Here is a 6,280-nt window from a genome sequence, read left to right as displayed (position 1 = left end):
AGTCATGCCGGCCACATGACCACGGAGACGTCTTCGGACAGCGCTGGCTATTCTATTCTATTCTATTCGTTTGATGAGCTGTGGGCTAATAAGCCGAGGTGGCGCAGTGGGTAGAGTGCAGTAGTGCAGCCACTTCAGCTGACTGCTAGTTCTGCATTTCGGCGGTTCAAATCTCACCGGCTCAGGGTTGACTCAGCCTTCCATCCTTCTGAGGTGGGTAAAATGAGGACCCAGATTGTGGGGGGCAATATGCCGACTCTGTAAACCGCTTAGAGAGGGCTGAAAGCCCTATGAAGCGGTATATAAGTCTAACTGCTAATAACCAATACAAAATAAACAATGAAATCGTCTTAATTGAGAACACCAAATATTATCTTGGATCTCTCAAAGCATAGCATGAACATTCAAAGTGAGTGTTCTTGGATAACTTGGACCTGAGGCACAAAGTTCATAGAAGTTGGACAAATATTAAGAACAAGCCCAGCTCAACAAACTTTTTAAGTTTCCACGTTTGAAATGAGTTATAATTATGTATTAGGAACCAGCATGCTAATCCAAAGTGGAAGAGGATATACTGGAAAAAAGTGTGGCCATCAGCAATTCTTTATTTTGTGCAAGACCTACAAAATCCTACTCTATGGATGTCCTTCCCCCCACTTTTTAAGTCACGAATGTGCATATAATTGGTGTTTTATAGAGGCTGAACCCCTTCGTTGTCTCGGCTCCTGCTTTTTTAACCCCACGATTCAGAAAAGAAAAAAAAACCGAATCGAAAAACTCCAAAAATCTCATGAAAAGCTCCTCAACTCACCTAGGGCTGTCCTAGAATGATAAATAAGACTTTCCAGGGTGAATTTGAGAACTGTAGGGTGTGATTATGAATCATCAAAATGTTTGGAAAGGAAGTTTTTTGGATCAGTGATACCAACAAGAGTTGGGGGCCTTTGGGGGGCAAATAGATGCAAGGAAAGATTGCAGAAGAGAAGGGTGCAGTCCTGAGTGAAGCTTCCCATGATCTTGTCATGGCATCAATCATTTGATGGGACAGGAGAATTATGAAATCCTTGGGGAGTAATCGGTTTCAAGTTAAAAAGACACATTTAAATACATTTCAATTTCGACATGCCTCCTCATCTTCTCTCTCTTTCTCTTTTCCATCCTTCACTCCCTTCCTTCTCTTTTTCTCCTTTCCTCACTTTCTGTCCTTCCTTCACTCTTTCTCTTGCTTCTTCATTTTCCTTTCCTTTTCCTTCCTTTCTTTCTCCCTCCTTCCCTCCCTCCCTTCCCTGTCTTTCTCTCCTTCCTTCCTTCCTTCTTTCCCTTCCTTCCTTCTCTTTTTCTCCTTTCCTCTCTTTCTGTCCTTCATTCTTTCTCTTGCTTCTTTGTTCTCTTTTCCTTTTCCTTCCTTCCTTTCTCCCTCCTTCCCTCCCTCCCTTCCGTTTTTCTCTCCTTCCTTCCTTCTTTTCATTCTTCTCTTTTTCTCCTTTCCTCTCTTTCTGTCCTTCATTCTTTCTCTTGCTTCTTTGTTCTCTTTTCCTTCCTTCCTCCCTCCTTTTCTTCCTTCCCTGTCTTTCTCTCCTTCCTTCTTTCATTCTTTTCCCTCCTTCTCTTTCTTTCTTCCTCTCTTTCTCTCCTTCCTTCACTTTCTCTTGCTTCTATGTTCTCTTTCTTTTCCTCCCTCCCTCCTTTTCTTCCTTCCATCTTTCTTTCCTTCCTTCCTTCTTTTCCTTCCTTGCTTCCTTCCCTGTCTTTCCTTCCTTCTTCTTTTCCTTCTTTCTCTGTTTCTCCTTTCCTCTTCCTTCCTTCACTCTTTCTCTTGCTTCTTTGTTCTCTTTCTTTTCCTCCCTCTTTCCCTTCCTTCCTTCCTTTCCTGTCTTTCTCTCCTTCCTTCTTTCATTCTTTTCCTTCCTACCTTCCTTCCTTCCAACATCTGCCTCTCCCAGGTCCTTGGGAAATACTTGATAGGTGGATACAAAGGTCAAATTCAGTCTGAACACCTGGCCGACTGTGTGACCAACCGTAACAATTGCATTCATCATGAATTTCAGCTATGAACTTTGTCTGCTATTCAGTTGCTTTTGAATACCATCGTCCACATTCTGGATTGTATTTTTACTGAATTTGGGATATGCTAGCTTTAATTTTATGTTTCCCCTCTGATTTTTAATGCCTTGTTTTAGTAGAGGTCAATGCCATTGCAAAAAAGAAAAAAAAAGTGAGCCTTCTAACCGCAGCCTGTAAAAGTTGAATAAATGAATAGGTTTAAATGCAGCTTTAGAAATAAGTAAATGTTTAGCACAATTAAAAAATTAAGCAACTGCTATTGCTTCTACGAAGCGCATTGTTTGAGCAGTTGGCTGGATCTTTGTGTTCTTCTATCTCTCATCATTCCTACCCTTTTATTGTCTCGTCTGCAAAAAATTAACTTTTTAAAAAAAAGCCAGGATTGGCTACATTCATGACAGAATAAGCTGCAGTAAAGATCTAAGGAATCTTGTCAGATCATCCAAGTTATGGCCCCTCTGGAAGACATAACCTTGAAGTGTCTGAATGGAGATCATTGTGCAATTCAGTGTAGCTCAGTGTCAGTAGCCTTTGGGAAAGCATGAAAGCGGCAGGAGGGAAGAGAAAGGTTCGTTGAAGGACTGAGATCCGAGGCCCCCAAAGATTGTATTGAGTAGGGGGGGAAAAACCAAGCTTCAAAGAAAGATTGTTTTTAGAATAAAATAGAATAGGAAACAGAAAAAAAGAATAGGATAGGGTAGGGTAGGATAGGATAGGGTAGGGTAGGGTAGAATAGGATAGAATAAGAGTTAAGAATGCAATGGAATGGAGTATGATAGGGTAGGGTAGGATGGGATGGGATAGAATAGAATAAGAGTTTGGAATAGAATAGAATAGAATAACAGTTAAGGATGGAATGGAAGAGAAGAGAAGAGAATAGAAAAGAATAGAATAACAGTTAAGAATGGAATAGAATAGAATAGAATAACAATTAAGGATGGAATAGAATAGTATAGAATAAAAGTTAAGAATGGAATGGAATAGAAGAGAATAACAGTTAAGAATGGAATAGAATAGAATAGAATAGAATAGAATAATAGTTAAGGATGGAATGGAATAGAATAGAATAACAAGGATGGAATGGAATAGAATAGAATAACAGTTAAGAATAGAATGGAATGGAATAGAATAGAATAACAGTTAAGGATGGAATGGAATGGAATAGAATAGAATAACAGTTAAGAATAGAAGAGAATAACAGTTAAGAATGGAATAGAATAGAATAGAATAATAGTTAAGGATGGAATGGAATAGAATAGAATAACAAGGATGGAATGGAATAGAATAGAATAACCATTAAGAATGGAATGGAATGGAATAGAATAGAATAACCGTTAAGAATGGAATGGAATGGAATAGAATAGAATAACAGTTAAGGATGGAATGGAATAGAATAGAATAGAATAACAGTTAAGGATGGAATGGAATAGAATAGAATAGAATAGAATAGAATAACAGTTAAGAATGGAATGGAAAAGAATAGAAGAGAATAACAGTTAAGAATGGAATAGAATAGAATAGAATAGAATAATAGTTAAGGATGGAATGGAATAGAATAGAATAACAAGGATGGAATGGAATAGAATAGAATAACCGTTAAGAATGGAATGGAATGGAATAGAATAGAATAACAGTTAAGAATAGAATGGAATGGAATAGAATAACAGTTAAGGATGGAATGGAATAGAATAGAATAGAATAGAATAGAATAGAATAGAATAGAATAACAGTTAAGAATGGAATGGAAAAGAATAGAAGAGAATAACAGTTAAGAATGGAATAGAATAGAATAGAATAGAATAATAGTTAAGGATGGAATGGAATAGAATAGAATAACAAGGATGGAATGGAATAGAATAGAATAACCGTTAAGAATGGAATGGAATGGAATAGAATAGAATAACAGTTAAGAATAGAATGGAATGGAATAGAATAACAGTTAAGGATGGAATGGAATAGAATAGAATAGAATAGAATAACAGTTAAGAATGGAATGGAAAAGAATAGAATAGAATAACAGTTAAGAATGGAATGGAATAGAATAGAATAGAATAACAGTAAGGGTGGAATGGAATAGAAATAGAATAGAAATAGAATAGAAATAGAATAGAAATAGAATAGAAATAGAATAGAAATAGAATAGAAATAGAATAGAAATAGAATAGAAATAGAATAGAAATAGAATAGAAATAGAATAGAATAGAATAACAGTTAAGAATGGAATGGAATGGAATAGAATAGAATAAATTATTTATTGGCCAAGTGTGATTGGACACACAAGGAATTTGTCTTTGGTGCAGATGCTCTCAATGTACATAAAAAGACAAGATACATTCATCACGAATCATAAGGTACAACACTTAAGGATAGTCATAGGGTACAAATAGACAATCAGGAAACAGTATCAATATAAATCGTAAGGATACAAGCAATAAAGGTACAGACATGCAGTCATAAGTGGAACTCATTCAGGACTCTTGGGACAAACTCAAATCTCCAAGACCTCTGACCTTCGAACGCAGGGAATGGACGAAGCGGGGGAAAAAATCAAGATAACCGGAACTTTGTGTGTTGTTTGCTGTGTTTCTTTTGAGGCCAGAGTTCATCCTTTCCTCCTTTAAAAAGAGGAGTCAATTTTAGGATAATATTTTACAAGCGTGTCAGTTATTAAAGGAGAAATTCAGGGAGCTGTTTTGGATTGCACTGCATCCCTCAACCATGAGATTATATTTAAGGGTCATATTGTCCAGTTAGTTTTCTCCAGGGAAAACGGAGTTCTGTTTCACAGCCACCAGACAACTAAGAAAGGCAATCAAAGAAGTTCTGTTTTTTCCCCCACAAGTTTTGGGTTTTCCAACCGGATTCTTCACTAGCACATCTCGCAGGTCAGTTTATGGGTGAATCAACCTCATGTTCCATGTTTGAACCAAATTGAAAATGTAGTCTCATTGTCCAGCCTATTATTTAAGTTATAGTGGGTTAGTAGTAGAATGGCTTCTGGGGAAGGGCTAGCTAGCTTCTTGAGCTGGATGTGCCTTCCCAAAATTGCTCCCAAACCTTCAACAGAGCATTGACAACATTCGATGAAATTGTGCCATCTGGTTGTGGTTGAGTCTTAGCGACCGCAGAGATAGACTTTCTCCAGAAGAATTCTGGTCCTAACTTGGTCCTTCAGCTCTTCCCTTTTTTATATACATTTTTATAAAGGGATACAGAAAGCATAAAAAAATAAATTAATATAAAAGGAAGGAAGGAAGGAAGGAAGGAAGGAAGGAAGGAAGGAAGGAAGGAAATGGATGAGGGAGGGAAGGAAGGGAGAGAGGAAATGTGATGGATGAGAAGGGAAAAAGGGAAGGGGAGGAAGGAAGGAAGGAAATAGATGAGGAAGGGAAGGGAGGGAGGAAAGGAAATGGATGAGAAGGGAAAAGGGGAAGGGGACGAAGGATGGATGGAAGGAAGGAAGGAGATGAATGAGAAGTGAGGGAGTGAAGAAGGAAGGAAGAAGGGAAATGAATGAAAGAGGGAAGGAAGGGAGGGAGAAAAGGAGATTGATGAGAAGGAAAAAGGGAAGGGGGAGGAAGGATGTATGGAAGGAAGGAAGGAGATGGATGAGAGAAGAAAAAGGGAGGGAAGGTTCAATCCCCTTTGCAAATAGAAGTACAATTACAAATTTATCTCTTACTCAGGGAGGTCACTTTTTCTATTATCCAGTTTTCCCCACCAATCCTTTAAACCCACGTCATAGCTGCATGTTTTCCCATTTCATGCCTCAGTCTATAAAGGATTCCCAGCCAGCCGTGAATGTAGATGTTCTTCATTTAGGAAGCTTCATTATCTTCAACCATTTCCTCCATTGCGGATACGTTTGACTCTTCCCATTGTTGAGCACATAACAGTCTCACTGCAGTGGTCACCTACAAAAATTAAAAAATAATAATAATTCATATACCAGACATGATCACATGTCCCTTCATTCTCTTGGCCCTTCCATTCTTTCAATAGCAAACACATTTATTTGAAAGGGCGATTATAAAAACTTGCAACCAGAAACCCTTTGAAAGAACTATGTGTCAGGCCTGCATTTATATTCCTTTTAGAATTTTGGCCTGCCACACTTTCTCTTATTTCATTATGTTGTTTCTTTAAGTATAGTCAATGGGAGGGGGGAATAGAAGGAGTAGGATTGTGGAATGTATTATTTTCATTCTTTACTAGA

This window comes from Thamnophis sirtalis, unplaced genomic scaffold, assembly GCF_051295495.1.
Source record: "Thamnophis sirtalis isolate CommonGarterSnake01/CBP01778 unplaced genomic scaffold, rThaSir2_p1.2 scaffold_14, whole genome shotgun sequence".
NCBI lineage: Eukaryota > Metazoa > Chordata > Lepidosauria > Squamata > Natricidae > Thamnophis > Thamnophis sirtalis.
This window is presented reverse-complemented; position numbering follows the sequence as displayed.